General features: G+C 44.1%; 1 protein-coding gene across 1 annotated transcript in view; it reads left to right on the forward strand.

Annotated features, from left to right (window-relative positions):
- The first annotated feature begins 553 nt into the window (after window positions 1-553).
- The window catches only part of BACH1 (BTB domain and CNC homolog 1), a 222566-nt gene continuing 197952 nt past the window's right edge, over window positions 554-25167 (forward strand). The window contains exon 1 of the mRNA XM_078658391.1: window positions 554-688. The gene's annotated coding sequence lies outside the window, so the exon portion shown is untranslated. The remainder of the gene's footprint in view (window positions 689-25167) is intronic.

Consider the following 25167-nt stretch of genomic DNA (forward strand, 5'->3'; position numbering starts at 1 on the left):
ACTGCTGCTCTGCGGGAAGGGCGAAAACACATTTTACTGTCTATATTGGCTAAGAAGAGCAAATAAAAAACAATGGAATGGAATGGAATGCGGTCCACAGTAATTACCAGTGGATGAAATTAACTCAAGCCTTTGTGCTGTCCCTCTCCCCGCCCTAGGACAGAAGAAAATAATTAAGGATAAGCAGACATGTCTAATATCACACAACAGGCATAAAAGTGGACGGCATTGGTGCAAACTAGACAAAATAATGCACTGCAATCGGTAAGGGTTTGAACCCGGCGGTCTGAGCTGATGTAACGGCTCTGGAAAAGGCAGCCACGCCTAACGCGCTTATCTCTCACTCAGTATGTGGTTACTTTTCTATTTTCGCTATAGATGTTCAGGACACACAGTACTTTCGTAGGCACATTCAATTTATGGCACCCTATAAAATCCTGGTTAGAAATGTGTCGTGCACGGTGCATTAAGCAAACAGACATTGCACAAGCGGAAAACTGAATGAATAATTTCAAGTTACTTTTTGCTTCTCTTGCCTTGCTTTTCAGACGTACAACAAGATTAGCAAAAATGCCTGCTCATCCCTGCTCAGCAAAATGCAGTGAATCAGCATTCTTGTCTTTCGTCATCACTGGTTTTGGCAGGCATGAGACGGGCAGCGAAGGAGAAGCGTGCGGGTCGTCGAGAGGTAAACTCCAGACTGAATTCTCACATCTTCAAATAATATTCATAGTTCTGAAGTAATTGAAAAACTCTTTTATGTATGGTGTGTTGTGGGCATTTATACAGCAGACTCTGCCACCGGGAGGTAGGCTTCAGGCACTGTTAGCAGTCCAGTGACTTTCCGCATGGTTCTGGGGTTGTCATTACAGACCCGGAGGTGGATTCAGCCAGTTGTGGCAGAGACGTTTTAAGGCATGGGCAAAGTGGGCTTTGGCCCAGGGCCCCTGCCTTTCATGGGTCCTCCTGATAGAGCGATCTCTATTCTTCACAGTCTTACTTTGATGACCTTAGATAATTCTTAAACAGATTGTTTTAAAAACCATGTTCCTTTAATTTATTTTTGTTATGTGGGTGATGTGTGACAGTCTCATACAGACATTTTGCAGAGAAAAGTTGTGTTTATGTTTCATGCAAAATCCATACAAAATGTCTTTTGGATCAAAAAAAGACCTAACATAACATATAAGAAATGGGATGGTGTTACAGAGCTTTATTTGCAGTTATATTAGTGAGCTGCTGCTGTGTTACAATATTGCAAACACTCATCACTATCCCTGAATATTAGATGCAAACACATTTGGAATTCGGATGAGGGTGCGTTTGCACTGTCAATGACCTGGCCATAAAAGGCATGAAAGAGCTGAAATTGGATCATTTACTCAAAGCTGTTCGGAACAGGGCCCCCAATATACTTTCGGTCCAGAGCCCCCAAAATCTTTTATGGGGCTGCGCTCAGCTCGTGTTCTATGCTATGTGGTAGCTCTATGCATGTATATTTCATCGAGTCGTGGTGTAGGACTATGGGGCCATATGTATCAAAAAGTCATTTTGCGATTCTCAAATAGCGACTTTTTGCGAATCGCTATTTGAGAATCGCAAAATGCTATGTATGTAGGATTTGCAATAAACTTTGTGAATCCTACATATTCCTTAATTGCGAATCGCTATTTGCAATTCGCAATTAAGGAATACCTCCCCATTCATTCCTATGGGCCTAGAGACCCATAGGAATGACTGGGAAGACATTCTCAATTTGCGATTAGCAATTAGCGAATTGCAAATTGAGAATGCAATTTCAAGGGTGCAGGGGTGTCAAAAGTACAGCCTGTTGCACCCCTGAAATAAGCATGGGTGAACATGTGGCGCACATACATGCCCTAAGGGCATGTATGTGCTTCACATTGCACTTTGAAAAATGCAAAAAAGTGAATTTTTCAAAGAAATCGCAAATTTCCACCAACCTGAAGTTGGTGGTAATTTGCGATTCCTTAAGGCCAAATTGCAATTTTTTGGTGCTTCTTACATTGCGTTTAAGGAATCGCTAAATTTGCAATTCCTTAAATGCAATCGCAAAATAAGGAATCGCAAATTTTGCGATTCCTTATTTTGCCATAATACATACTATTGGCAGAATTGCATTAGCAAACGCCGAAATTCAGCGAATTTCGGCGCTTGCGAATGCAATTGTGCTTGATACATATGGCCCTTGGTGTCTAAAGGTTAGGGCCGGAGGGCAATGCCAATTTCTTCGACATCGTCTAAGTCGATAGGTTTTGGTCGCTGCCTGGCAAATGGCTACATCTGCATAGTGTTTCGGGGTCCTCTGATAACCAACTACGTGGCATATCTGGTCCCTTTTGGATGTAAACAGATTAAATTTCAATATGCTTTGTTGAATATCATAGTATTGGCCCCTATTTTGTTTTATCAGATGAATATAGAACAACTTAATTTATCAGTTGGATAGAAGAAATGTGTTAGTATTCATGTGCAACGCTGGTGCTTGTTTAAACCTATGTACTGCAGCTGCATCTGTGAGCTATACCACTAGCCTCACTGAAGGGAGCTTCAGGGCTCCCTTCTGGCTGAATGCATGCTGGGGCCTTGCTAATAGGATGCAGCTTGAGTCATGTGGCACAGTGAACACAGCACCCATGTGAGGGCATACCCCAACACATACGGCATCACCTGCAACAAACCGGGGGAGGGATGGAATGTTTGAATTAATCTCTACCACTGGTGATTGCTCAGCCCCATATTCCAGTCCATTTTAGTGTTAGATGTGGGAGGGCACTAGGATTACACTCGTACATTCCCACCTCTTCCCCGTAGCTCTTAGAGTCACTCTTTAGGGTGCCTAAAGACTTCTGCCACTTGAGAATGTCCAAAGTGTGTAAGTTTAGTCCCGGGAACCCGGACCCCATTTGTTAGTGGGAGGAACCAATCAAAACAAGGAAATTGTGAAATCTATCTGATCTTCGCATGGTCCGTGGTTTGTTCCGTTCCTGTCTCGATCGCTAAATCCAGCTACACAAGTGGGACAACTGTTTTTATAGGGACAAGTGTGGGAATGCTGAGTGGTAGGAATGTTGTGGATCACCACAGCTTCCAGAACTTTTTCTCACAGAAATGCGTGGAAAATGCCAGTTTTTAGCCCAAGTCAGAGGTTTGCAAGTCCTTCTGGGCAAACAAAATTGTATAATCCACACAAGATGGACCACCATGGACTTCTCGGAGTGTTCAGTTTCTAAAAATGTCTAGGGTTGCTAGGTGTCCACAGCTGTTCACATTGCAAAACATGGGATGGGTATGGATGAAACAATTTGGTCTGTCCATGTTGTGCTACGTGTCCTTTCCTGTTGTGTGGGAACCTATGTGGTATGAAATTTGATGGATGCCAACAGATTTGGAAGATTTCCCTCATAGAAATGTAAGGAAAATGTGTGCCTTCAGGCAAAATGTGAAGTTTGTTAGGCCTTCGGAGTACAAAAACATTGTGAAATCCACGGCAGACCATCCTGGACTCCCCTGCATGTCTAGTTTACAGAAAGTCAGGGTGTCTTATGTTTCCCTCGGTGGCAGCTGGGACGAGGCCCACAACCAAAATTCACAGCTACCCACACTGCAAAAATAGTTTCGCTTAAAGTAGAAAAATGTGATTTGTCCACGTTGCACCCTAGGGCCGCTCCTTCCGTGGGCCCACCCACACAAGTGGGGGTACTCTTTTTATTGGGACAAGTGTGGAAATGGTAGGTAGTAGGACATTTCTGAATCCCTGTAGATTTTGGGACTTTCCTCTCACAGAAATGTGACAAAAATGTGTGTTTTTAGCAAACATTTTAGGGTTGCAAGTGCTTCAGGTGTAAAACAAAAAAGAAGAAAAAAAGGTCACGAGATCAATGCAAGTCACACTATCCTGAACTCAACTGAGTGTCTAGTTTTCAGAAATGTTTGGGTTTGGTAGGTTTCCCAGAGTGGCAGCTGAGCTGTGGCCCGATTGCTTAACTACTCACATTTATTTTCTTTAAATGTGTTGATTTTTCTTTAAGAAATGTGGTGTCTCTACATCATGTTTTAGAGAGTTTTGTGTTATGGCCAAGAGGCTGAGCCGCTCAAGTTCAGTAATATTTTTTCAGTAGACGTGTGGAAACACAGAATATTACAAGATTTGTTTATTATCAATTGAATTTCTCTGCAATTTTGGCTTCTAAATGTATGCCAGGGTGCAATAAAAAAATGATATGCAAAACACGCTCTGAAACACGATGGTATGGGTAACCCCAAAATCAGAGGTTTACAAATAACAACTGTTCCTAACTAGTGCACATTTCAGAAATAAATAGGGTTCCTTCATATCCATTTTTCATTCATTATTTTTTTACCATATGAATTGGTGTATGGTCAGTATATCAATGAAAAATCTTTATAAGCTGCAGCTCAATTAAGGGCTCTGGGTATCGCATGTCATTGAAGGATTTACAAACCCGATCTGCGCGACCAGAAGGGTCGAGTGAACGGTTTATTGCTTTTGTTCATCTGCCATCATCGTGATATACAAAAATTACAGAAGAAAAAGTTGTCACCAGCAGTTATTTTTCCCTACTTATTTTCATTATTTATTTTTATTTCAACATTTAGTTTTTGGGAAAACCTTAAGGGATTGTAAGGAAATTCTTCTTTCTGCATGTTCACCCCATGTGACTGCTGCTCCTGGTTTTTCGACTCTGAACTTGCACTGAGGCCTGATAACCAACCTCAGTGCCATTGCTCTGGCCCTTAAATGGCATATGACTGATCGTTTCACCCACAAATGGCATAAGTGAACTTACTTTTAATTCTGTAGTGTATGGTACCAGGGATACCCAGGGCCTCGAGGTTAAGGTGTCCCTTGGGGAGTGCAGCACTAATTGTGCAACCACTAGTGAGACAAAGCAAAGTATGACTCCCAGTCTGTCTGGTAGAGCAGGTTTCACTGCTAAATCAACTTTGCCATTGAAAGCAATGGATCCCAAGCCTTCCCTTTTTTGTCAAACATCTTTTTATTCGTTTTCAAGAGATCGAGGTACATATAAATGCAAAAATAACATGTAGGGGAAGGAGACCCCAACGCATAATTTAAACCGAACCATACAGTGTGCTAATAGATCTTATACAGTTTGTGAACTAGTAATCGGCGTCTTACAAGTATCTTTAGTGGTCAACTTTCGTTTTCCTCATCCCCTCCACTCACCAAAACGCTAGAACACAAAAACATAAACTAAGGTGTCACGGTCCAACATAAAAAGAAATAAATGTTCCAAATCGATTGCTGTGTAAGGTCACTGTCCAAGGACCTAGATGCCCTTCCGTCTTAGCTTCCCTTTCAACCTCTTGGGGGTGCAGTGGCTGTGCTAGATGTGGAAGAAATGAAGGGCACGTAACCCCGGTCCACAAGCAAATAGGGGCAGCCCCTCGGATAGGTATTCCACCAGAGAGTCCCACACAAAGTCAAAACCCTTACGGGAGTCTTCTACAACGTCTGCAATTCGTTCCATCGCCAGAGCACACCACAGCCTGGCGTGCCATTGTGTGAGGGAGGGTGCCTCTGACTTCTTCCAAACTGCGGCCACTGCCATCTTGGCAGCCCGAGGCAATGCCACATCACCGAGCGGTCCCCTTGTGTCTGGCGCTTCAGCTTAGTGTTCCGGATCCCAAGGAGTGTGTGTTCTAGAGTATCTGGAATTGGGTACCCCAATATCTGCTGGATTTGAGCGAGGACCTCCTTCCAAAAAGGCTTGATGTGGGGCCAGTCCCACCAGATATGTCTAAAGTCACCCAGCTGCCCACACACCATCCAGTACCTATCTGATATACATGATTTTGTAGTGGGCCTCTCTTTCAAGTGCACAGAACGGTTATTCTTGGGAATATCTCTATAGAGTGAGGTCCATTATTTCTTCTGTAGTGGGGTGTTTAATTGTGTATCCCAGAACCTTTGGTGTCTCGGGGTGTGCGGGGGGCTCTGCGCCCTTAGGAGGGAGTAGAGAAAGGAGATGGTGCCCTTTGAGGAGGCCCATGACTGGGCAACTTTTTTAATGGGAAGTAACTCCCTGGTAGCGGCAAGCCGTACCTACAGTTGCAGAGCCCAGTGTTTAAGTTGAAGACAATGGAATTCCTCTGCACGTTGGAGTTGAAATGCCCTACAACATTCCGGGAAGGAGAGCAGTTTCCCCCCCCTCAAACAAGTGGGAAAGCATAAGGCATCCCCCCTCCCACCAGGCGTTAAAAGGGCCTTCTTGGAATGCCAGGGGAAATTCGGGATTGAAGTGTATGGGCGTGTAAGGGGAGGGAAAAGTGGTGAGGGGTGTGGTTCTGTTCACAACATCCCAGAACCTCAGGGTGGTCACCGTGGGAGTGCTGCTGTAGGCGTTGCAAGGCCGATGTTGTTTGTGTTTCCATAAGAGGTCCCATATCGTTCGATTTGTCTGTTCATATGGAGCCAGAGTTTTTCCGATTCTCAAAGGGACCACTCCATGATCATCCTCAGTTGGGCCGCCACTAATAATAGCCCAGGAAGTCAGGAAGGGCCAGCCCTCCCTTCTCCCTCAACCTCATCATCATGCGGTTTGAGAGACGTGCCCTCTGCCCCAGCCAAATGAACTTGGCGACCATTTTTTTCAATTCGGAGATCCACCGGGATCGGAAGGCCTTGGAAAAGGTATAATAAACGCTGCAAAACATTCATTTTTATAGCATTTAACCTTCCTATCAATGAGAGGTAGGCCGTCCGCCATCTGCCAAGGTCCACCTTAAGTTGGCGCAGTAGTGGGGGGAAGTTTCCCCTTTTATGCCCAAATTGGTGATTTCTTTGTGTGCACTATGAAAGGGGATCGCGCCCTCCATGGCCTGCATTGTTTCCCTGGGGACAGTGAGGTTTAAGAGGAAGGATTTTGAGAGGTTTACCTTGAAGCCAGAGGCCCGCTCATATAAGGTGAGCTCTGCCAGAATCGCCAGGAGGAAGGACTGCAGTCTAGTGATAGGTAGGTAGAACGTCATCCCCAAAGAGGGATATCTTGTGTTCATCCGTGCCAAACGGGATGCTCCCCATGTCCAGGTTGGACTGAATGCGCTCTGCAAAGGGCTCGATGCTGAGCGCAAATAGGAGGGGAGATAGGGGGCAGCCCTGTCGAGAGCCCCGGGGGAGAGCAAAAGGTGCAAAGGCCACCCCATTCACCAGTACCTTAGAGCGCAGCGCATCATAATTCGCTTTGTTCATCCCAATAAAAGTGTCAACGAAGCGAAGTGACGCAGAGTGTGAGTCAAGAAGGCCCAGTCCACCCGGTCTAAGGCCTTCTCATTATCCAGCGTGAGAAGGACCGTGGGTATTGCCTTTCGTTGTGCTTTCTCTATTATAAGGACTACTCTTCGCAGGTTATCATGAGTTTGTCTCCACTTGATAAAGCCCGCTTGGTCGGCCTGCACCAAGAACGGCATAATGTCTTCCAGGTGAGTGGCCAGGATTTTTTAATAGAGCTAGGTGTCCAAATTAAGGAGTGCTATCGGCCTGTAAGAGGCGCAGTGGGAGGGATCTTTCCCTTGTTTGGGGATGACGGATATCAGGAATTCGCCCATCGAGGGGGTCACCTGTTGTGAAGAAGTGATATCATAAAAAAGTGTAACCAGGCGGGGGACAAGATCCGGAGTGAAGGTACGATAGAAGTGGGCGTTAAGGCCATCCAGACCAGGTGCTTTTTGAAGCTTAAGCGAATCGATAGCCTTCTGAACCTCCTCAGCCTAGAAGGGGCTACTCAGCACCTCGTTGGTAGAGGCTGGTAGGTGTGGCAGGGTCAGTTCCTCTAAATATTGGTCTTGGGCTCGCAAGTCTGGTTGGTTGGCCGTGTACAAAGTATGATAGAAATCCCCAAAAGCCTGGGCTTTACAATCTTGGCCCTGGTGCAGGACCCCCTTCCCATCCGCTACCTTCTTCTCTTGCCGGAACGGTAGCTGGCATGCTAATAGCGAGCCTACCTTATTTCCCCCTCACATTTATGAGCATGGAGGTGCAGAAGACTCTTTTTGGCCCCATTAGTGTAGATCGCTTGGAGTTTCCCCTTAACCTGGGTAACCTTGCAAAGGGTTTGTACTGAGGGGGAAGCCTTATGGTCCTCCTCAGCGGAGCGAAGTTCACTCTCCAGAAGGAGACATTCTCCCTTGCATTGCGTCTTGAGCATGGCCTCTAATTCAATGCACTTCCACCTAATGACTGCCTTGAAGGCGTCTCAGTTGTTGGCTAGGGAAGTGTGTTCCAGGTCATTAAGATCAAAGAAGTCTGTAATTGCTTGTCGCAGTTCGTCCAAGAGGAGTCTATCTCTGCATAGGTAATTGGGGAAGTAGCACCTGGCAAATTTGGAACGTGGTGCAGGCCAATCTAGGGTCAGTTCCAGAGGCGCATGGTATGAGAAGCAAATCGGTTGGAACTGAGTACCTAGCACCGTATAGAGGAGGGATTGACTCACGAAGGCGTGATCCATTCTGGAGTATTTCTTATGTGAGTGGGAGAAGAAGAAGTAATCTTGTGTCATGGGATGGGAATTCCTCCAGACATCTACCAATCCCAGACCCCGTAAAGTTGCTTGAAGCGGTTTACTGACCCCCCCTGTTGCCCTGTGGCTGCGTGTGGTATCAATAGTCGGTTCCCATATTAAGTTGAAGTCCCCTAGTAGTATAACATCGCCTCTTGCAAAGCCTCCCAGAATAGATAGAAATGCGTTGAGGAAATCATGCTGTCCCGTGTTGGGTGCATAAAGCGTTGCAAACGTACAAGACCTACCCCGTAACTCCCCCCATCACCATCACAAACCTCCCCTCCTTGTCTGTTTTAGTGTCATGATGCAGAAAGGGGATTGAAGTGTGAAAGAGCAGCACCACACCATCGTGTTTGGTGTGTGCAGATGAGCGAAAAATTTGAGTGTATACCCTGTGCTTCAGACGGTGTTCCTCTTTATGGGGAAGATGCATCTTCTGAAGGGCAGCAACTTTGATCTGGTGATCATGTAAGATTTTCCAGATCCGTTGCCTCTTGTTAGGGGAATGAAGCCCCTTAACATTCCATGTCAGACAGTTAAAGCCTGCCATTTGTCGACGGTAACAGGACACTAGGCTCTCTCATCTCCCCATCAACTCTCTGGTCTTCAAGTACCCCCCCTCCATCCCCCCTGTAGCAGCAACCAAATAGTAAAAACAGCAAAAAAATAGACTGTGTCACCAAAAAACCAAGAGGAAAAAAGAAGAAATAAAAGTGAACCGTGTTCAACTTAGTCCAACAGTTTGCTCCCGAAAATCCTCCATTATGGAGGAGGACCTCATTTTGAGCAAAGAAACTGGGGCGGACCTACTTCTGCTGCGGCGGCCCATTTTCAGTATCGTAGATGTTGAAAGAAGTGGAAACCAGTAGGTCGCCGGCTCTTTGGTGGTTATGGTCGGCAACGTGAGTTCAAGCCTTTCCTCTCATCGCTTTAGCTTGAGTGACATAGCATGTTTCCGTCTCTAGAAACCCCAGGCTCGTCAACCCTCAGAGTTCTTGCTTGGGTGTCGCTGTTGCAGCCAGGGGCCTCCTCCTTGTTTCTTTGTGCCTGTCGCCTTCTCCGCCCTCCTCTCGGTTGTCGATGGGTTGTAGCAGGCACCTCGACACCCAGGATAGTTGCCGCTTCCTCTAGCTCCGTACAGTGACAATTTTTATTGTCCCATGTGAATTCCAGCCCAAAGGGGTATGTCCAACGGTACCTCACCTTGTGTTCCCATAAGGCTTCGGTGACAGGACGGAATTGCTGATGTCAGGCTAGTGTGGCTTGGGCCACGTCTTGGAAGAGTGAGCACTCCGTGTTTTGGAAGGAAACCTTGTCCAGCATTCATGCTTTCTAGAGGAACCTTTCCTTAGTTTTAAAGGAACTGAATTTTGCCAGCATGTCATGTGCTGTCTGGCATCACCCGGACCCCGGGGTCCCACTCTGTGTACTCTCTCCAGATGCACCTCCGGCTCGGAGTCCCCCAGCACTGTAGAGAAGAGCCCCACCATGAAGGCCTCAGGGTCTGGGCCCTCGCATCCTTCCTCCAGGCCTCTCACTCGTATGTTCTCCCGGCAGGAGCGGTTCTCCAGGTCTACACACCGGAGCACTGTGGCCTTCAGCTGTGCTCGAAGGTCATTGGGTTGGGTCTCCAAGGGTCTCATGCAGTTTTCCAGATCTTGCTGTTTGGCCTCAAGGTCAAGACTACGAGCCCCGACTGAGTCCAGTGGAAGAGGTGTGGCGCTGCGGCCAGGGCGACTGACGCTGGAATCTGGGGACCACGGTTCGATCCCCGGCTCCGGCGGCAGGTTAGCCCAGCACCATGTGACTCTGGGCAATAGCTCGCTTGATCTTCCCGACGGCCCCCAGCGCCTAGAGACCCTTACGGGTGATTGTGCGCTTTACAAATGTGGACTTTACGTCTGACTGCAGAATCACCAGCCGACCTCCCATTTCTGACTTGAATGCTTCAAAGGAGGCCCCTATGTCAAATTTAATGTCGTCCCTCAGCTCTTGCATGAATTCCCTTAGCGTGGTCAGCAGGTCATCTCGGGTGAGTGCCATATTGTCGGTTGCTCATGTGGGTTCGTCACTAGTTGCCCCTTTGGTAGCGGGGGGGGGGGGGAAGAAGTTGGAGACCCTTGGAGGCTGTGACTTTTTGGGTGGCATAGGGACATTCACCTCCCTCTTGCGTGGGCTTTCTCAGATGTGAAGGAGCCGGGGAGGTCTTAACACTACGGCCAGTTGTCAATCCTCTGAAGCTGGGGGTCAACTGGGTGAGACCCAGAAGGCCCGGGGCTCCAGGCTCTTCACAGTGGGGGAGGGCGTATAGGGAGTGATCCTTTCCCTTCCCCGGGCTGCCTCGTCCGGCCCCGGGCTGGGGTGCTCAAACGGACCCTAGCCCCCCTCTCAGGCATTGGACTTGATTAGCGGTATATAGTGGGCCTTTGGGCTCGTCTTCATTTGCGGAGGCACCTTTGGTACTGTAGGGGGCTGGTGGGGACAGCGCCTCAATCTTTCTCCTCCTAGCCGCAACAGGGATTCACAGACTGGGGATGTTGGACTGGTCCTCAGTTTGGACCCTTCACTGGGCCTAAACACCTCATCAGGTGCGAGAGTGCCCCCCGTCTGGGTCCCCTCACGAGGCTCTGGGCTGGTGCCTGGAAGCTGCCATCCTAGGGTCAGGCATTGCTCATAGCTGTATCCGTTAGCTGGCTGCTGAGGTGAAAGGGGCCCCGCTCCTTACTGGCGTTATCATTTGGCTCTTAAGTGGGCCCACTCTTCTACGGGCCCTCACTGGACCTATCCTAACCAAAAGTGTTGCATGTTGGGGGGGGGTGACCCACTGCACATGCGCTGGTGGCTCCGGTTAACTGGAGTGAATATGCGCTCTCATCCCTGGGACAATGCCCACTAAAGGGTTGATATCTCACCGTCGGCGCCTCCTCAAGGGGTTACAAATCATCGTCTGGCCTGCCACCATCTTAGGGCCAGGCACCGTAGTCGGTCGTCTCCGCGAGCGGGCTGTTTGATTAAAAAGGCGGTCTCCCCCACTCCTCACCAGCGCCGGCCAACACCATCGGGGGGCCCTTCCCCCCTGCAGTCTCATAGGGACCCTGCTCCAGCTGTCCGGGATATTGGTGGGTGAATGCTGAAACCGCACCAGAGCCAACAGCAGCAATCCTCACGCCTTCTGCTTGCAGGGACAGCCCCCGGGGATTTTGCTCTCACGATCTCCCTCCTGCGTGCAGAGCCCTCAACAAACCTTTTTGCACCGAAGCGGGTTCTCCCCACTAAGCAGTGTGACGGCCGCCATTTTGCTCATCCCCAGGTGCCCTCTGATGAGGTCTCCTGCTCCACTCGCCACATGGGGAGGCCGTTTCTCTTTCTGGCTGCTGCCTCTCAAATCACTGGTGCGATATATGTAATTTTTTGCCGAGTTTAGGGCATGGAGGGCTCCCGAACCTACTGGATTTTTAGGGCCTGGCGCGGAGCCAATCCCATTCACGTCCGGTCGGCCATGATGGCTAGCCACGCCCACCAAGCCTTCCCTTTTAATATTAGACATCAAAAGAAGATGCCCCAACCCTCGTGTATTAATACAGAAGAATCTATCAAATAGAGGCCAAGTATAACTACATAAGACTTGGTCCGGTACTTTTATTTATACCAATTATTCTTGTTTTTTATTTTATATCTTGTTTTTTAGCACAAAAAAGAACACAATAGAAAATGTATGCAATATTTACAATTCATATGACAAGACATTAAGTCAATACAATATCACACTAACACAAGACGATATATACATAATATACACTTTCATCATTGTTTTGGAGATAACTCGATCAATAACTTGAAAAACAAAGCAATGTGAAATCAAGAGTAAGAACAAAAATACAGCATTTTTCGCTTAGTCATTCAATGACATAACTTGCTCTTGAAAGAGCAAGTTATGTCATTGAATGACTAAGCGAAAAATGCTGTATTTTTGTTCTTACTCTTGATTTCACATCGCTTTGTTTTTCAAGTTATTGATCGAGTTATCTCCAAAACAATGATGAAAGTGTATATTATGTATATATCGTCTTGTGTTAGTGTGATATTGTATTGACTTAATGTCTTGTCATATGAATTGTAAATATTGCATACATTTTCTATTGTGTTCTTTTTTGTGCTAAAAAACAAGATATAAAATAAAAAACAAGAATAATTGGTATAAATAAAAGTACCGGACCAAGTCTTATGTAGTTATACTTGGCCTCTATTTGATAGATTCTTCTGTAGTAATACACGAGGGTTGGGGCATCTTCTTTTGATGTCTAATAGTTTATATGGTCCTGCTCCTCCCTCAGTCCCACTTAGGACCTAACTCCTTTGCTTCCCTTTTAATATGGCAGGGAGCATTATATTACAGCGTTGGACATGTGGTTCTTAACATAACATGTCCTAACGGTAAAAACCCTGCATTGTTGTTTTTACTGTAGAAAGGCTAATAGCCTCATTGGTGGGTACAGTTACATGCTGTCAAATCAGCAGTGCTAACTTCTGAATGGGACTAGTAAATCTCATATTTCAAGGTAGCAAAATAATTTTTGCATTAGACCAGACTTGATGGTCAAGGTGTATTTAATGTAATGTTTGTATGAAAGACAACTTTAGTAAGTTGCCACTTTGTTGCCCAAAATTTCCCAATTACCCTTTATGGTTGTTGGCCATGAGTCGTACCATTGGAAGAGGTATGACCTCTGCCTGGCAGGAAGACCAAACAGAGTGAGCTCAAAAGGCGAGCATCAAAGGGGAAGCTGGCTTTGAATGGGAAATGGTGGACATACTGGAGAGGGGGTGACTGAACAATTTACTTTATAGCACAAAGTTATAGGCACATTGGCTAACAGCCCCAAACAGTTAAAATGCGCATAAAGCTTTCTAATACATTAAGATCTGGAACAGTACCAAGGAGCATTTTTCTTCACAGCAGCAATCCAAGGATGCATATAGTAAAACACTGCATTCAGCTCTTCCACAGCTGCAATAAGGCCTTAATGAATAAGGAGCCTTCAAGCCTTAAATTTGCCACTGTCCCAATAAATCTTTACGAAAGAGTCAGCCCGGCCACTAGGGTCTATTTAAAAATGTATGTGCTTCAAGACTTAAAAAAAGATTCCCTTTCACCTTTGCCTATGTAATTTACTCCAAAGGCACAAAGAGTAAAGCAGATGTGCATGCATTTGTTATATGAGTGCACAGTCTCCTCACTCATGCATAGAGCTTAGTCAGTGTTTTCAACTTGAGTTACAGAGAGTCAGAGTATACAAATGCTCACTTGGTCTTAATTTAAGGGTGTATCAAAAGTATAAAAAAAGTTCTTTACACTTTGCAGCATATTAATGATATAGGTGTAAAACTGCTGAAAGTGTAGGAAAGGGCAGCAACTTCCGTAGCTATTGGATACTGTGAGGATTATCCTCCTCGGCTTCATACAGTTTTTCAAATAAAATGTCAGAATCTTTGTAGTCTTTACGAAGGGGCTGATTTAGTGTTTGGGAGGCGGAGGTAAGTCAGTCGTTATGGCAGAGTACTGATGGTCCTCCGCCCCCCAAATTTGGAGATGTGTGTCAGCCCTGTACACATAGCTAAACACTGGCAGGAACTGCCATCACTGTGGATTGTGTCAATGTCTTAAAAGTTTGATGGACAGTACCATCAAAATTACAGTAGCATACGTCAAACGTTTAACATGTTTTTGTTTATCCCAAAACAAAATCCCAAATTGGGATTTTGTTTTAAAAAAAACAAGACTAATAACCCTGACAGCGTGGGGATGTTCTCTTGTGTTATGGGGATCATTTACTTGGTTTTATTGTCCATTACCGCCACGTTTTTCACAGCAGTAAGGCAGAGTACAAACTTGCCATTCCACCACCCTCTCCAAATCAGACGGGTAGTCAAAGGGCCAAACTTCAGATAGCCCTTACTCTATCGTAGTAGGATGTCATCTACAGAGACTGAGTAGTCTCCATCACTGATATAATTAAGGTCCACCCATCTGTAAATAAGCCTGGGGAACTTTCTGTTCGGCACAGAAGATACTCCATCTCCGCTGCAAATGAAAACTCTATCCGCCAAACTCTAAATAAGCCCTAGAGTTTGCAAGATCTCCAAAACAGAAATAGCAGTAGAAAATCTATTTAGGATTATGGATACAGATGTATGGAAAAATGTTTTCGGGGTATCTCTGCTTCACAAAACACTTTTGTGAGAACATTCTCTTAGAAAAACATACTTTTTTCACCAAACTTTTTGCAAAGGCAATAGTAAATTGTGAACGGTGAAATGAAAAGTTGTTTACCTACACCCAACTAAATTTTCAAATAGGTTTTAGGAGGAAGGGATGTGTTGGAGAAAACTGAAATGTATATATATGACGATGCATAGATGGTCATAATTTACATTGGTTTTGTGAGCAGGACCTGATAAGCTGCTATGAGGGCCACCTTCACCATATTGTGAACACGAAGAACAGTGACTCTGCTGAACGGATTGTAGTAGTAAATCTCTCAAACCTGTAGCACAGCAGCATGAGGGGGTTTGTGATTACCATGGCAATCTATATCCTGCACAGAAAATCTAAAGGGACTGAACTCACATTAAGGATGTGAATAGGAGTCAGAACCTTATGGGAAAGAGTTCAGGGACCTGTGCCCCTGTTAACTCTACTCTTTTTAATGCCCCAGACACAATAAATGCTCTGGTTACTATTGGTCCTGCAGGTCCCTTGTATAAACCAGAGTCTTCAGGAACCAACACACATGCCTTGATGGTTCCAATTGGAGTAAATACATCAACTATTGTTCTGATTGGTCCCAGATGGGGAGGCACAAGAAGAGTTTATTTGGTTCCAATAGGGTGACTTCACCATATGTTGCTCCCGTACCATCAGCAATGAATCAGACATGACTTACCCCTGTAGAGGAAAAAAGCTCAGAAGCCACAAAAGTCTCACCTGTCCATTTGGAATTCAACTCAGTGTATTGCAAGCAGTAGTCAATAATTCTGGAGTCCAAAATGGTGTTAAATGACCACAGTTGGATGATTTGATTAGGTTTTTCAATGGATCACCACAAGAAGGTGAGGGTTAAGGATTGAGCAGAGAACCACAATCTCCAGGAAGGGAGAATGCAGTGGATGTGGTCAAATTAAAACTAGAATTAGATGCAATCATATTAGGAAATCTTGATCTACCTAGATTAGATACCTATCAGGAGAACAAACTTATATACATGTGCAAAGCTCATGATAAGCTGTCTGAATTAGCATGAGTGTATGATATACATTTAAGTAGGAGCAAATCCTTACAGAAAAGTTGTCATGTATGTTTTGATGTAAATGTCATAACCAGTATGAGAACCTCTGTAATGAAAATGTAAATTAGAGAATTAAGTGGTAGTATCCGGAAATGGAGTGAATTACACAAGTGGAATGGCAGATGGGCCAAGAAGAAAGATACGAAGAAAGCACAGGGAGAGACACATCCGTTTTTGATGTATGAAGAAAGTGATTCAAATTTTCCATTGAGAGAAGTGCCTGGTGGAGGTTATGTTCATGTACCATGTACTGGGAGTGATCTTGCATCATTTACGAATGATATCCCCAAATTGAGAGATAAGCCAGTGGAGTGGTACACCCAGGTTGATCGTTTTTTGAAGATTTCACAGGTATTGTGGATAGATATGAACACTCTTTTAGACATAGTGGGGCAGAGTGATTTGTGGGCAGATTGTAAATTAGCTGTACAGTAGCCCGAAAGGGAGCCACAGAAAAATTTGATACCTCATGTTCCATCACCATTGGAGATGAAAAAGTATCAAAAGGTGATTACCTTTTTGAAAGGGAAATTACAGGCAAAAGACATTGATTGGTTTAAGATTGACAGAACAACTCGGGAGCCTAAAGAGACTGTGCATTCTTTCAATGAGAGATTGTAGTATGCGAAATATTGCAGTGATGAATTGGAAAAGAAACAGGAGCGGTTGAAGGAGTACATAATGTTGGTCCTAGTTGAAAGCAGCAGGGAAGAAGTCAGAATCAACCATATATAGGGAGAGATGGCGCTATGCAAGGTGTGTATCTGCAGGGAGTTCCTGTGATGCAAGGTGAAAATGGTTATCTGCAACAGGGTACAGGTTGTGGTGTTCTGATTGACCCAGGTACTGAAGTTAATGTTGCAACATTAAAGAAATTGAATCCATGCCATTATTGTAACAAGTTAGGGCATTGGAAGTGGGAATGTCGTCTTAATCGCAACAGCGTAATGGATGAGAATCAGTTTCAGAATTCAGGGTTTGTACAGACACAGGTTAATAAACTTGTACAGCCACAAAATGTGGAAGGACACAAGGTCCTAATGTACAGCAAGTTCCAGTGGTGCAAGTTCCACAAGCCCAGATTCTTCAGCAAAATGCCCAGATTTAATTTGAACCAGGTTCCAAATTTTAATCAGAATTCCTTCCAGAAACAAAACCAGTTTCAGCAATTTTCCCCATTTGACTTGACACACTTGAGGGTTATGGTTCAGATCTTTCACAATCACGGTGCCTGAGTGGGGAGGAAGATTGTGTACTTGGTGGAGTCGTAGAAGTAGACTAGAGTGGTCCGTTTGTGGAAAGTGAGGTAAATAGACACCTGTTTCATTGTTTATTGAAACTGGTGCTACCCATTCCACTGTTAGAGCAGTGGAAGTTCCACACCTATCCCCGTAAGGAAAAAGAATCAAAGTTGCAGAAGTTGCAAATAAACAAATGACAGACCCAGTAACACGAGAATTAAAATTGTTAAAATGGTGTGCGAGTCTAATCCTGTAAATATTTTAGGACACAATTTGTTGTGTAAGCTAAAGTGCACTATTTATTGTGCACCGAAAGGTGTGGAGTTTCAGACTCATGATGAAGATATTGATTTCAAATTGGCGAGTCAATCGCCAAACAATGGATTGTACCCATCAATGGCAAATGATGATCTGATACCGGATCTCAGAGATATGGTAAAGCCTGAAGTCTGGAACTTCTCAGGAAAGGACACAGATATCATAAAAGGAGTCAAGCCTGTCCGTATAAAAGTTAAACCTAATGCTAAGTACCCAAGAATCCTTCAGTACAAGTTGACTCCTGAAATGATTGCTGGGGTTACTTCAGTGACTGGGTCAATTATACAAGGCATTTTGAAACAGATAACTGAGAGTCCATGTAACTCACCCATCATGGGCTTGCAGAAGCCTAGCGATAAGTACTGAATAGTGCAGGGCCTGAGAAAGATTGATACCATCGTTAGTCCCTGTTGTTCTGTGGTGCCTAATCCAGCTGTCATTTTATTTCAGATTGCATGTGAGGCTGAGTGGTTTAATGTAATTGATTTGTGAGAGGCCTTTTTGCTATACCTTTGCATAAGGACAGCCAGTACCTTTTCGCCTAATGGTTTCAGAACTGTTTTTTGGCATGGTGTCAAGTCCCACAGGGAAATACAGAAAGTTCCTAGATCTTTAATCAGACCCTTAAGAAGAAGCTTGAGTCCCTAATGATGCCTTTTAATTCCATTTTAGTGCAGTATATAGATGACTTGCTAATAGCGTCAGATACCCAGGAAGCATTGAAATAAGACAACATTGCACTGTTGTACCACTTGGCTGAGAATGGAAATAACATGCCCCCGAATAAGTTCCAGTACTGTCAAAAAGAAGTTCTGAATCTCGGACATCAGATTTAGAAGGGAGCAAGGAAGTTGTCATAAGAGAGAATCTCAACAATTCTATAAATGAATCTGCCAATCACCCAGAGAGAAGTCAGGATGTTTTGGAGAATGGTGGAGAATGGTGGGCTACTGTCGACAGTGGATACCCAACTTTTTACCTAGTGGCCAAGCCTTTACCGGGGATATGTCGGATCCAGTACCATTGGGATATCGACTGCATGGTTGCCTTCTTAGAGCTCAGAAAAAAGTCTCTGTCGTGTCCCCGCACTCGGAATGCCTGATTATAAGAACACTTTTTTCTCTTTTCTGCAGTGAGAGGGAGGGCTGTGCTCTCAGTACTTACACAGTACTTACACATTACTTACACAGATGCATGGCTTATTTTTCTACCTGTAGCCGCAGGACTGCCAAGATGCCTTAAAGGTGTAGCGGCAGTAGGTGTCATCATAGGATGATGTTAAAGTATTGTCATGGGTCATCCCCTTACTCTGTTTGTTCCCCATTCTGTAGAAATTATGTTGACATATTCACACACTCAACACCTGACCAATAGTTGATTGACCAAATAGGAACAGATTCTACTTGCTGGAGAGAATGTAACTCTCAAAAGCTGCATGTAGGAAAGTGGAATATTATGTGGTATGGGTTGGTAGCCTTGCCATGTAATATCATCAAAATACTCCAAAGATGGTCCTTAGATTCACACTAATAAATCCTTGGCTCAGTCCTGGTAGAGTGTCAGAGAGCAGTCAGGCTTTACTAGAGGAACTAGAGGAACATGTTAAGCATTTTAGCGTACAAACATGGATGATAATTAATTGACAAGACTTGAGAGAAATCCCAAATCAATTTACAAAAATAGAGTATTTTTATCTCAATTTAGACACCAAAATTAACATAATATCACACACATAGAGCTATAGATTTTTGAAGCAATAAAAAAATCAGTGCAGAAAAATACATAGACAAATTAGCACTGCGGTCACTGACAAAATCCACCAGTAATAATCGCTCACTTGCAGGTCGAGGTACTTTAAACCCCTATAGGGTTATAGACATGTGGGCCCCAGGACCAGGCCTCAACCGTCAGATCAATATTTCCTAGCCTCTGGAGTCCGGCTGCAGAGTTGTTCTGGTTGTCCATGGTGCTGAATGGGAGCTGTGGGTGATGTGGACTTTACCGCTTTCAAAGTGCTACAAGAAACAGAATGCAAAAACACAACAGATACACAGCTGCTGACATCGGATGATAGTTGCATGGTGTTCACTGTAGATGCAGATGCTGACGTCAGATGATGGTTGCACTGTGTTCTCTGTAAATGTGGAGTCAAGGGTTGGGGTTGGCTACCAGATTAGTGACCAACAAGACTTGGCAGCGTTATGCACAACAAAAAGCTTCTGGAATCTAACTACAAAGAACAGGGTTTCAGATGTGAGGGAAATTCTGGGCGCACTGCTAGGTTAACACACAAATGGATGCTTTAAGGCAGAAGGTGCATGCAGATGAGAGGCAAATCCCTGTAACCCCTCACAATGTGTTTTGAGGACACACCAAGTGAAAGAAAACCAAATTCTGCAGCACACTTATAGGAAAATTCAAGTCAAAGCGATGTCTCAATGGACATAAAGTTCAAAATTCATGGGCGAAGAAGTTGTCCACCAAAGTATCGTTTCTTCTTTATTATTCATACACAAGCCAGCCGACACGTGTTTCGTCGCAAGAAACCACACTGTTTCCGCGACTCCTCAGGGCTGGGGAGGATACAAAATAACGGATGGAGTATACAATAATAAAACAAAATATATTGCAAGGGTGACTGTATATGGTGTAAAAGCTTCTGGAACTTCACTGTGGATTTGAGCAATCCCTCAAAGGGCCCGATGCCCAGTGATTTTTGGATCTGGAAATTGTTTGCATATGGCCAGGTCTAAACTGGGGCGGTATAGTGAATAAAAAAATGATGGATGTAACCCAGATCTCTTGACTAGGGGTGAATGTTTTGATTTGTTCTGCATTCCGTCCATGTGTGTCTTTTGCTGTAAAGAAGATATGTGGCCAATCCTCTAATGTGTAATGGTTATTAATAATGAAGATATGCCCTTTGAATGTGTAGACCAGTTTTGTCTTTAAGTACTGTATACTGTATTTGTATGACCATTTTAGATATATTTATTGTATTTTATGCTCTGTGCTTTTATGATTGAAATTTCAGTTACATAAAGTTTATGATGACAGCAAGAGGGGATTTTGAAATTTCGAGGATATCAGTGAGATTCCAATTGAACCTCTGTGAAATAAATCTTGTGGCTGAACTGCGCATTGAATTTGTGTCACCATTGAATACCGGGACACAATTTGTTACTGGCATGATCTCTAAACGGAACTTTGATGTGTGCTTTTACAATTAAACTAGCAGCCCGTCACGACGTTGTCCGGGTATGAATTGCTGCCGGCCAGTAGTATATTGTTTTGTAGGATGTCGTTTAGATAGCATTTCTTATCCGTCACAGGCCTGCGAAACACTCTGATTCACAGTGCACTGCTGATGCACTTAAGAGTGCGCGTTCAGTAGTGTGTGAACTCGAGTTTCCCTACTTTATTTTTCCTTGCAATATTATATAGCGCGAACTCGACAACGTGGCATGAGCACAATTTACATTACAGAAGAACACATTCATTTGTGGTAGGCACGGGGAGACAAAACGATTTGCCTGGAATCACAGAATGTTGAGCTGATGCAGAGATTCGAACGTAGCTCCCCAGTTCTAAAGTTCGCAATTCTAGAAATTGTGGCGGGAGGTGTGTCTAAAAGTGTATGTCGGTGCTGGCCATCAATGAGAGAGACCTGTGCATTTTTCAAATGGGTGGTGAAAAAATATGAGTATGTTGCTGGAGAAGTGGGCCGCCATGCCACCAATGTACTTACTGGGGGAGGGTAAACACCCATTATTCCGCAACTTTCTTTCCGCATACCATCACTCCGCATACTTTCATTCCGAAAGTACCATGACTCCACAATGCCATTATAACGCATGGCATTACATTTTATATGCTTTTACCACGCATACATTTACAACGAAATTCGTTGTAAATGCATGAACGGTAAATATCATGTTTTTTTTTAATGTTTGGATAAGGTAAGTATGGGTATAGGGGTATATGTTTTGGGGTAGTGAGGTATATGTTTTGGGGTGTTTGGGTATTTTAAGGGTTCAGATATAGTTATGGGGTACAGAGGTAGTTTTAGGGTTTAGGGATAGGTATGGGTTTTGGGGTAAAGGGGTATTTTTAGGGTTCAGGGCTAGGTTTGGGTTTTGGGGTATAGGGGTATTTTTAGCGTTCAGGGGTAGGTTTGGGTTTTGGGGTACAGGGGTAATTCGTTGTAAAGGCATGAATGGTAAAAGCATGTTTTTTTAATGTTTGGATAAGGTAAGTATGGGTATAGTGGTATATGTTTTGGGGTACTGAGGTATATGTTTTGGGGTGTTTGGGTATTTTAAGGGTTCAGATATAGTTTTGGGTTATGGGGTACAGGGGTAGTTTTAGGGTTTAGGGGTAGGTTTGGGTTTTGGGGTACAGGGGTATTTTTAGGGTTCAGGGCTAGGTTTGGATTTTGGGGTACAGGGGTAATTCGTTGTAAATGCATGAATGGTAAAAGCATGTTTTTTAATGTTTGGATAAGGTAAGTATGGGTATAGGGGTATATTTTTGGGGGTACTGAGGTATATGTTTTGGGGTGTTTGGGTATTTTAAGGGTTCAGATATAGTTTTGGATTATGGGGTACAGGGGTATTTTTAGGGTTCAGGGCTAGGTTTGGGTTTTGGGGTACAGGGGTATTTTAGGGTTCAGGGGTAGGTTTGGGTTTTGTGGTACAGGGTTATTTTTAGGGTTTAGGGCTAGGTTTGGGTTTTGGGATACAAGGGTATTTTAAGGGTTCAGGGCTATGTTTGGGTTTTGGGCTACAGGGGTATTTTAGGGTTCAGGGGTAGGTTTTGGGGTACAGTGGTATTTTTAGGGTTCAGGGCTAGGTTTCGGTTTTGGGGTACAGGGGTATTTTTAGGGTTTAGGGATAGGTTTGGGTTTTGGGGTACAGGGTATATTTATAGGGTTAAGATGGGTTAGTGTTTAAGGGTGTTGGGGTATTTAGTAAGGGTGGGTTATGATTATGGGGTGCAGGGGTATTTAAAGGGAGAAGGGTGGGATTATCACACGATATGAGACATGGCATGAAGGGCGGAACGTACCACACGCCCCCAGCGTTTGTCACGCCCACAGCACAACGCAGACACACCCACAAGGGACTACTTTGCTTGCACGGTTCTTTTACCTTTTATGGTGGGCGTCTGCATAGCCTATGTCCTTCGGCTGCAACTGCCCTTTTCAACGCTGTATTGGGTGTTGTGATTGGTGCTGTGGTTCCTGAGATTACCCGCCTCAAAGGTTTGGGCTCTCTCTTTATTATATTAGTATGGATGAACTTCGTTAAAAAGAATTAAGAAGTTTCCCTTGGCCCGAGGCTGCAGAAGGAGCATAAGGGTGGCATTTAGAAGACGGAGTAGGGTTAAGAAAGATTCATGAAGATTTTGTAAATAATTTAATCATACAATTTATGGACTTTGTTTTGCTATTTACACAAACAGAAATGTGTGGAAGAAATCTGTTTGCTACAATTTTCTATTTTCTATTTTGTGATGATACCACATTGTCTTTTAAGCATGCTCACCATTGTAAAAAGCACAGTGTGATGTCATGGAACGAGAGAGTTGTTTCACCTCCTAAGTAGTTGTGGCAATGTTGATATTAAATTCCTGAAATTCAAAGTGCTGCGAACTAACAGCATTTTCTTGTGGTTGCACATAGTGTCCCCTGAGGAAGGGACAAACGGTCCCGTAATGCATATGGCATCAAGGCTTTTCTTTGTGGACCTCATAGAAACACAATTATGTTTTACAAGAAACTTGTTGTCATAAAGTCTTTACGTTGTACTGATCATCATTCAATTATTTGAATTTCGATGTTGTAAGAAATGTACATGCATGAAAGCATTATACATATTATTTTTTATTGTTTAAAATAATTGAATAAACTGTTCATTGATTATATTACTGATAAATTTGGCTTCATATCATGTACATTGAATTCTAATCAGTGTCAGATGTTGTGATACATTTTGCAGCGCACACTGGTCCTTTTGAAAGTTCTGTAGATATTGTTTGTGATTTTGGATTTTCCCAAATGTTCAAATCTCCAAACCACACAGCAGGCCATATGTTGGATTGGATTTTTTGCCAACCATTCGGCTTGGTGGGGGGGGATAACAGGTAAAGTGTTAACCCAAATCTTATAGAAGGTGAAGCACTATTTCCTCCAAAGATATGGCACTAGCACTTAGTGAGACCGTAGTGAAAAATAACTTGTATGGGATGGTGTTTATATGAGACCAAGGGTACAGGAAAATTGTGCAGTGATTTATCTCACGGAAGTTCCTAAACTTCCATTTAGGAGTCATGAAGATCGGGACTCGCTCAAGAATAAGGTCATCTATTGGTTCCGGCCTACTTGTCACTGCTACTCAATAATCAGGGATGATATAAAATGGGTTAGAAGAATCCCTATGCAGATATCACCCCGGGATATGATTGAGGTTAGCTTTCAGGACGTTGGTATTATTACTGGTCTATTGTCAATTCCTCTAGAAAATTCTCATATTTCTATTAGATATAGACCACCAGCCCGTGCAACCTTGAGACCGCTGTTGACACAAAATGCTGATACCCACACAAGATTGCCCCTTTAAACTCATGGGCCAGTCGCACCAGGGCTGCTGCTTTCAAACATGGGTGAATGGAGAGGGTATAGTTGACCGTTGCCTGAACTGCAGATAACACCTGTAAATAGGAGAGGATCCTTAAGCACCCTGGTAGTGCCACCTACTGGTCAATCTCTAACTATAATCCCCCCACCTGTCAATTTGGGTCATGCCCCAGAAGATAATATCAAGATGGTTCCTTTGGTGGGTGGTGGGGTTGTGACTGCCCTCCCATTGGGAGAAGTAGAAGGTGTAGAGTGGGAAAACTGCCAACCCACTCATTAAGGGTACTTGTATGGAATGTGGTTGGGATTTCCAAGCTAATGGGGGACCTTGAACGGTGCTCCTTTGTAGACTCCTTCGATGTAATCCTCTTTCAAGAAACTTGGAGCTTGCAATGCCCCCACAGAAATGTTTTTTTCCAAATACACCATTAATGCAAAAAGAAAAGAGCTGGGAAGACCCTTTGTGGAATTGGCAATATGGGTGAAAATTGACCCAGGGGCTAATGTTAAACTTTTACAAGTTGATACTGAATATATCCTAGCAATGGAGCTCACCTTCTGTAGTGGTCTATAAAAATTAGGATATTTAATGTCTACAATAGAGTGCTGCGGCCCCAAGAGGAAACCAATACATTATATATCCTAGATTTTGCCCTGTCACATTATGCAGACAACCTGCCTGTATTAGTGGTGGGTGACTTCAACTGTGCATTTGAACGCCTTGCTCCAATCCCTGCAGAATTGACTGATGAGTGGGATAGAGAGTGGCATATCCCACCGCTCGATCTCCCTGTAGTAAGATGGTCCAAGAGAGGTGCCCAGTTAATGGCTCTGACGATGCAACATGAATTGAGAGACACAAATGGAAGGACATCCTCTGATCCAAATGGGGATCCTACTTTTAGTAGGGTAGGTTATGAAAGCAGGATAGATTACTGCCAGGTGTCCCTAAATTTGTGGCATTCAGTAAAAGACATGGTAGTGGTTAAAAGGGTTGATGGTGACTATTATTGCTCTAGCACTTACCTTATTTGAGCAGAGTACTGTGAAGCCTACTA

The sequence above is a fragment of the Lissotriton helveticus genome, chromosome 8 (genome assembly GCF_964261635.1).
Source record: "Lissotriton helveticus chromosome 8, aLisHel1.1, whole genome shotgun sequence".
Classification (NCBI taxonomy): domain Eukaryota; kingdom Metazoa; phylum Chordata; class Amphibia; order Caudata; family Salamandridae; genus Lissotriton; species Lissotriton helveticus.